The following is an 8,948-nucleotide window of genomic DNA, read 5'->3' on the forward strand; positions in this document are numbered from 1 at the left end:
AGGACAAACAAGAGTAAATAAAAACAGCGGGGGGGGGGGCTGTGCGTGGGTGTGTGTGTGTGTGTGGGTGTGCGTGTGTGTGTGTGTGGGGGGGGGGGAGGGGTTCCTAGAGAGAGAGAGAGAGAGAGACCCGGTGACACCCGAGTGGCTGCGATGCGGCAGGTGCGGCAGCGAGCCGGGTCATGAGTGGCATGCGGTGGGGCGGTGGGGGGGGCGGTGGGGGGGGGGGGGGCTCCTGTCATGGGACGTGTTGACGTAACCCAAACAGAGGTTCAGCGCCCGGCCTCCCTAAACGTGTGGGTATCGACCCCAGAGGGGGAGGAGTCACAACGCAGAGCAGCTGACGGCAGCTCAGAGGTCAAGATCGTCTCGTAGAGGAAGTTCAAACACCCGACTGGAACAGAGAAAAGTCCTCAAGGAGCTCGACTGATGAAGTTAAAACATACAGCCGAATTACTCCTCTGGCTTGAAAGAGAGAGCGGCGTTTGGATCTTTCCCCTCAGATGACGGGCGTTGAGCCTTTTGGGGTTCAGCGTTCAAACGGCCTGGAAGCTCGTTCACATCTCGGCCTCCTGCCAGGAAAACGTGAAAAGAGAAGAGAGGCTGAGCAACGCGAGGATTCTCCTCATGTGAACCCGAAGCTTAACGCCGACGCTCCGAAGTCACACACACACACACACACACACACACACACACACACACACACAAAGGACCTGTGATCCAATCTGGTGGTTGTGATGGAGGCATGCGCCCCCTGCTGGGAGTCGGTGTGTCTGCGTCTCGGCTCGTCGGCGTCCCCGATGACGCAGCTCAGATTGTAATAAGTCAATGTAACACAAACTTTGTGTGTCTCTTTCCTCACCTCATCCACACACACGCTGCAGCGAGAGCGAGACCACAGCAACGAGCTGACACTTGGTCCGTTGTCTGGTTGTGTTCAGGTCTCCGTGTTTTGCTCCATCTCGTCTCGTCTCGTCGTGACTGTTTAACGCTCAAAAACCATCTCTGGCGCCGGTTTGAAGCTCTCGCTCTTTTCCTTCTGATGAATGTTTCAGAGAGCGAGACACATTAGCGCTCGTTGGCGTGCGGCGCGTTGTGTGTTCTGTTCCCTTTCCTATCAAAGGCCGTCCTTAAAGGGTTCTTCACGACGCTCTTAGCGCCGCTTTCCACGATGTCGTCCCTCTGCGGCTCGGGTCACCGATGCGCGACGCCACCGAGGCGTCATCGCAGCTCGCCGCAGACAAACAACCCTCTGGGGACGCGACCCGACGCTGTCGTCCCGCCAGCAGTCAGACAGGACGTTCACGAGGAACAAACCAGCGCCGACGCGCTCGACTTCCATCTTTAAATTTAGCGCTGTGTAATTTCATAAGCTGCGGATGAATTCTGCAGGCGTCTCTCAGGACTCGCGCCTCGGTGCGAATGGGAGGCGGCGTCGCGGCGTGATTGACGGTATTTCTCAAACTGGCGGTATGATTTATCGCATTAAGGTCGTTTCTTCATTAGGACGAAGGTGTGTGAGGACGCTCTGCTTCACGCGCTCACTCCAAGGCCTCGCCGCGTCGCAGTTATTCAGGCACATTAACGCGAAAAGAACAATAATCCAATGATATGTTAATGAGGTGTTAATCCTGTTAGCGCCGCGTCACGCTGAAGTTCACATTCACTGCCTGCAAACGGTTCCTGACAGTTTAACACGTGTATCTTGTTAATGTAGTCCATTAACCCGCCTTCCATATTCATACCTGTTGTTTAGATGGATATGTGATTTTCTGTGCTTATAATTGTAAATAATTTGCAGACCATCAGACATCTCTGCCTCGACCCGCTCGCTGCTGAGCGGTGACGTCGTCGTCGTCGGATGTTGAATTTGTCGCAACTCTGCGAGAAGACTTTCTGTCCTTTACACGCTGACGCTGAGCTTTTGTTGTAACTCCATCCTGATCCCACCGTCGCTCCCTGTAGGGGCGACGCCCACACCTGACGGACAGTTACACACACACTGTGTGGCGTGTTACACACACTGTGGCGTGTTACACACACTGTGGCGTGCACACACACTGTGGCGTGCACACACACTCTTGGCGGCGTGACGAGCATCGTCTCCAGAGCTTCTCTCAGAAATGTTCTCCGGTTTCTTCGCTTCCCTCCGTAGAGATTTTATATTTTCTATTTTTATGTCCGGCTGTCACGCGGCGTGTCAAACATCGGTGTGTAGATGTGTGTGCGTCGTCTCCCGCGAGGTGATTGGTGAAAACTATAAATTCCTTACTTTGCTCCCGACGTTCTTTTTTTCTTCTTCCTCCTTCTGTCTTGACACCTGAGATTGAAGAGCAGCCAGAATAATAAATGAATCCAACATGAACTCTCAGATGATGGAAATCACCAACAAGTCACTGCACATTTCCTTATAAAAGTGTTTCATGCATTTTGCTTAGCGATGGTAGAAAGTCAATGCTACGCTAAGGTAATCCATTACTTCCACACCAGCTCCCTCAGGCATGAGTTCGTATCTCTGATGAAAAGTTAATCCAACAAAAGTCCAGCAACACGCTTCAACTTCAGCGTCAGGTCTTCTCAAAAGACACTTTGGATCTCACAGGAAACAGAACTTAAGTGGAAGCAACAAAACTACTTAAGTTAGTTTTAGGAAAATATCGTCACACCTAAATTAGATTAAAGGTAAAAAGACTACTTAGTTAGGTTTAGGAAAATAACTTAAAATCCTTGAATAGCAGTGAACTCAAGACTTAACTTAAGACTGAACTTAAGGCAAAATGTCCCTTAAGTCAGCTCTAAACATGGCGTCCGTGTGCGGCGACGGCCTCCGCTGCTGTGAGTCATCAGAAGGATAAAACTATGCAGGAGGCCAGCAGGGCGTCCTGACACGCGTCAGTGTTCAGCGCTCGTGCTGTGAGCTGATAACCTTCTGGAGGCGCCGCTGTCAGGCCGCCGGGCCTTCTGGGAAACCTGGAAGTCCTGCAGGGTTTGATCTTCTGCTCCAGCAGGAACACGTCCAGCGTGATGCAGGACGCACAACACTGCTGCTCCACACCGACCGACATCGTGTGTGTGTGTGTGTGTGTGTGTGTGTGTGTGTGTGTGCGTGTGCGTGTGTGTGTGCGTGTGTGTGTGTGTTTCTCTTCTATGTCGGGCTCCTGTAAGAGGCTGCTGTGCAGCTCTGATTCAGGGTCGAGAACCTTTTGTTGTGTTGCTCGTCATCCTCGTGTGTTTTTGTGTTTGTTCACTGTTATTAAAGGAGAGGTGAAGTATTAGTTATCCGCTATATTTCACAACCAAAACATGAAATATGATCCAACATGTTGGCACCAGACTGAGGGTTATTTTCAGTACATTGTGGCGTTTCTCACCTGTTGTGTAGCTTCTAGTGTGAAGTGAAATCTCGCTTGCCTCAGCACTATTATACTGGTGACAAAGACACCGCAGCGTGTCATTTCATCCTTTTAAACTTTGCATTTCTTTAGTTTTCATGAAGTTATTTCTCATTTCGTAGCTGCAGGTTTCCTCCTATCAGTGATGAAGTTTGTGTATTTGACCTCTTTGTTCGTTGCCTTCAAAGCTGTAAAAGCATCGCTCTAAACATCCGTGTGCCTCTGCAGTCACTGTCAAATCCCCGCTGTGAGGCCGTTAAGCCCCACACACACACACACACACACACACACACACACACACACACACACACACACACACAGCGACCCTCCACGCCACCCCGGCCGTTGTTCACCCGTCCGATGCTTTCACACTCTGGTTGCGGCTCTGAATGACTGACTGGTGGCGGCCCAGGCGGCACGGTGCAGCATTTTTGTGCTGAGTCCAACACTTTGTTGCACACAGGCTGGACGGGTGGGGGTGGGGTGGGGTGGGGTGGGGTGGGGTGGGGTGGGGTGGGGTGGGGTGGGGTGGGGTGGGGGGGGTCGGCGTCCCGACAGCCAAACCTCACATTCTACACCGGGCCGGCAAAGTCAGGGCCGAACGGCCCAGCGGGGTGCAGAGAGGCCGGACGGAGCCGCTCAGCTCGCTCCTCTGGGCTGAAGCCTGGAGGGTAAATCCTGGACGACGCCTCGCTGTGTGTCTAACGGTGTCTCTCCTCCCTCTGTCGCCTCAGCCATAACCAGAGGACCACGGCGTTTCGACATCCCATGAGCGGGCAGATCTCTGCAGAGAACATGGACTTCATCCTGCAGGAACAGTGAGTGATCACCTTATTTTTTTACTTCTCTGCACTCAGAAGCTGTTGAAATGGGAACGATGGGACGCATTGACTTTCTCCTCATGACGATCAAGAAAAGTGATTTTCTTCTGTGAGTTGAGCGCTGCGCTGGGAGCGAGTTATTATTATTATTTTAACAGCTTCTTTGAAGCCGTGAGACATCCGGAGGGATTTAAAGAAACTCCTTTTCTGTCGCTGTGTTTCATGGTTTGATCGAGCGTCACCTGAACTTCTGTCTGACAGCGACTTTGAAAACATCTTCCCCTCGCCTTAAAGTCGTCTTTCTTCAGTGATAATTCTCCATTCAGTGGGTGTTTGGCAGGTTTCAGGAGACGTTGGGGGTCGTTTCATGTGAAGACGTGTCACCGCTTCAGCTGAAGCTGAGCTTCAGAAATGCAGCTAATCAGAGCCGCTAACGCTTTGGACGCGGCCAGGCTAGCCGTTCCCCCTTGTTTCCAGTCTTCATGCTAAGCTAAGCTGTAGCCATGTCACGAGACCAGACCTTGAGCAGTCCATACCAATTTACAGAAAACTCTATTTCATGTTCAACTCTTCCAACAATTGTGTTTTTTCAGGATTATTATTGTACAAGATCACATGTGAACAACTTTATCTTCAAAGCAACGTGTTTGGCCACAACGTGGTCTTCGTCATGGCCTTCATCGTCGTTGCATACGTCGTGGTCTTCGTCGTGGTCTTTGTCGTCCTCTTCATCATGGCCTTCGTCGTGGCCTTCATTGTCGTGGTCTTCGTTGTCGTGGTCTTCGTCGTGGTCTTCGTCGTGGCCTTCATTGTCGTGGTCTTCATTGTCGTGGTCTTCATTGTCGTGGTCTTCATTGTCGTGGTCTTCGTCGTGGTCTTCGTCGTGGCCTTCATTGTCGTGGTCTTCATTGTCGTGGTCTTCATTGTCGTGGTCTTCATTGTCGTGGTCTTCGTCGTGGTCTTCGTCGTGGTCTTCGTCGTGGTCCTTCCTGACACGAGAGGCGTGTCCCTCTGTCAGGAAGGAGGAAGGTGTCTTTACCAGAATCACAACTCGAGTGTTTTCTGTCAGGTGGAAGGTTCAGACCTTCAGGATGCAACCGTCCTCTCACGGTGATCACAACCTAAAAGGACACGACTCTTTCATTGTGTGTCATTGTGTTTCATTGTGTTTCATTGTGTGTGATTGTGTGTCGTTGTGCTATGTTGGTGCTGTGTGGCATAATGAACAGGTCAGGGTGCTCTCATTGTGCTCTCTTTGTGCTCTCATTGTGCTCTCATTGTGCTCTCATTGTGCTCTCATTGTGCTCTCTTTGTGCTCTCATTGTGCTCTCATTGTGCTCTCATTGTGCTCTCATTGTGCTCTCATTGTGCTCTCATTGTGCTCTCATTGTGCTCTCTTTGTGCTCTCTTTGTGCTCTCATTGTGCTCTCTTTGTGCTTTCCCTGCTTTTCTGAGCCCAACACCAGCAGAGACGGTCTCTCAGGTCTCAGGTGCAACAGACGGGACTCTGGCTGCCCCACATAGAGATGTAGGTCCACACGGCTGCTGAATTATAAACACATCCTCCAGATGAAAAACCACCTCGACGACAAACCCAGAACAAACAGAGAACCTTCTGGAGCGTTTGCTCAGGGGGTTTGATTTGTTAAACATCTCTCCATCTTGCTGCTGGCACTGGAAACACTTTTTCTCTCCACTGCGATGTTCGCTGACGACAGACTGCAGCTCTGTGTGTTTCAGCCTCTTCTTTTTTAAATCTACCTGCGTGGACCCTCCGGGAGGCCACGTCCAACATGATGGACAGCTCGCAGAATATATTCGGCTTCAAAACACCCAAATGAATTCACTCCTGTGCAGCGGCCGTTGGCGCCGTCGGACATTTTGGGCCGTCGTCGAAGAGAAAGTGTGTGTATTGTGGGTCTTGGAGCTGCATATTGTTGTCAGCGTGTGATGATTTCTCCTCTCGTGGACGCCGCGTGGCATCGTCTGTGGATCTTTTGATGACGCCACAAACACCACAGCACTTTGCTCACTGATGAAACCTAAAACCTCCACTTGGATCTCTGTGGTTGAACTTTGATCCTCTCACAAGTTCATCTCTTGAACTCCAAAAAGACCAAACCTTTAACGGCAGCACAGAATATCTCCTTTTTAATATTATTATTATTACCTCTTGGATACTTTAGTTGTTCTGACAAGAGACCTGCTGGCTTATACAACACTGTTCTCTATCACTTAATCATCTGGAGCTGTATTCCCTTCAGGACGCTGCACTTCCTCAAACATGAACAATATCCAGGATCCTTGTAATCAGTGTCTCGGTGTGCGTGATGATGGTTTTGTGTGATTATCTAGTGTTCAGTCCCAGACAGCGCAGTACCAATCCATCAATGAGACTTCCTCAATACAGAAAGATTAACAGTTATTCTGTAATTTCCCCATGGAGGGACTAATAAAGGACTATCTTATCTCATCTCTTATTTCATGGTGCGATGAGTTTGAACGTTAATGTGATTCATGTGTTTTACTCACTTTGCCAGTTATTTCAGGCTACAATAAGGAACATAATTCAATATTTGTCATATCGTAGCGTCGTAATTAAGCTAATTGCTAATTGGTGTGTTTTCCTGAAGCAGAGTACTTACAGAGTACTGTGTACTATCTCAGTTGTGATCAGCCATGTTATTGAACGAGGATTTCTATTTTGACTAAATCAAAACGCCTCGACGTTCACCTTTGTGAAGTTAAGGCTTAAATATATTACTGTTTGGATAGAAGAGACACCTGTGAAGGTTAACTAGTTCACCTCCAGCGCTTTGTGACGGTCTGTTGTTCTGGGAGCTCCTCCTGGCTCGGTTTCTCTGTGCAGGGTTTGTTGCCTGGAAGTGTTTGAATGAGCCCGTCAGCGAATATAAAGGACTCTCTTCTGTCGGCCATCTTTCCTTTTCTTTGGTACAAGGCTCCATCCTTTCAGAGGTCTCGTCAGACATCTGTTGAAGAAACCTTTCAAGGACTCGTAAGAAAGAGCTTCAGTCTCTCCTTTAATCCCTCACAGACCTCCAAGTGAAACACAGTTCATCCCTGGAAGAGCAGTTAATCATGTATTTGTAGCTGTGTTGCGTTCCCTTCCTGAGCGTTATGCCCCTGGTCTTCTTTTACTCATCCTAACGATGGTATTAAATATCTCTCTCTCTCCTGCAACACGACCGCTCACTTTGTGCTAATTCAGTGAAGAGCAATTAATGGAGCTTTTGTGCTGCAGCTTCTAATGTGATGAAGAAACGCATTAAAGGGTAATGAACTTCCTCTGCACCGGCTTCGTTTCCAGCGGCCTATTTTCATTTCACCTCTTTTTCTCGTTTCTGTCTCTTTCTTTCCATTTCCTCTTCTCTCCATTTCCACTCGTCCCGCCCACTCCGCCTCGCTCTCCATGCTGTCCGTCACGCGGGAGCTCTTTTCTGCTTGTTTCATCGCTTTTTAAAAAATGTTATTTTGACCTTTCCTTCATCGTCTGTCCTTTCCCTTCACTCTCTTTTCGCTCTCTTCTTTTCTATTCAACCGTGTTCAGACAATAAATGTGAACTCGTCTTTTCAGGGATTTTATTCAGAGCAGCTATTACAGACACGGAGGATTATTTGATATAAAGATGTGAATAATGCACGCAATAATGCAATAAATGCGCATAATGGATGCTCAGGTGTAATTATTTCTAAATCCGTGGCAGACGTTCATGTAAAAAAAGGAAAGAAAAGGCAGGAAGTGCATCTGAACACTGACAGGCTTTTATATCCTCACGTTGGCCGCCGAGCGAGGTTTTCTGCATGTTATTTGCGTTTCTTTTACTTCTGCTCTTTCTCTCTGCACCTCCTCCATCCCTTCTTCTTCACTGTCTCCATCCTCTCCTGTCATCTGGTCCATCTCTCCATTCAGGACGAAGAGGAACCAGGTTTCCATTTTTCTTGTTCTGTTCTGAAGGATCTTATTAGCAGCCGCGTGGGCGTGAAGCAGGCTGCACTTCAGACATCGCTGTGTGTGTGTGTGTGCGTGCGTGTGTGTGTGTGTGTGTGTGTGTGTGTGTGTGTGTGTGTGTGTGTGTGTGTGTGTGTGTGGTTATGTAAATAGATGGTGAATTCTGCACATGTCTGGAGGACAGGTGGTGGTTAATATGTGCACTCTGCAGCATTGTTTTGTGCTGTTGTAACACTGGGCTCATGCGTTACATCAGACCGGCTGACTTCACTGAAGAAGCTTCATTAAAAAAAGTATAATTTATTAAATGAAGATGCTGAACAAACTGTCCTGGGCTCCAGAATGTTTTCTTTTTCATTTTTGAGCTAACGAAACGGCACTTTTTAAATTTTTCATGAAGTTTTCTTGAGTCTATTTTTCAGGAGAATCTTAAGATCGCGGCGGTGTTTGGTTCACATGTGATGGATTAGGAGTTATGTAAGCTTGTTTTCAAGCAGCATTGCAGAGCGCTTTGCAATGCTCTGGACGTCCAAATGTGTTCAGAAATCCTAAGAAAAAAAATGCTCTCAAAACTAAAATTTGGTTTAATAAAAAACACTCGAAGAAAACACTCGAAAAAAAAAATTGCTCGAAAAAAAAACACTACTCTAAGAAAAAAGCTCTAAGAAACGCTCTAAAAAAATTTGCTCTCAAAAACACACTTGAAAAGAAAAAAAAACGCTCTAAAAACATGCTCCAAAAAAAAAACGCAGGAAAAAAAAAAAC

The sequence above is a fragment of the Clinocottus analis genome, unplaced genomic scaffold (genome assembly GCF_023055335.1).
Source record: "Clinocottus analis isolate CAN_PGR_092001 unplaced genomic scaffold, fCliAna1.0.p SCAF_38, whole genome shotgun sequence".
NCBI lineage: Eukaryota > Metazoa > Chordata > Actinopteri > Perciformes > Cottidae > Clinocottus > Clinocottus analis.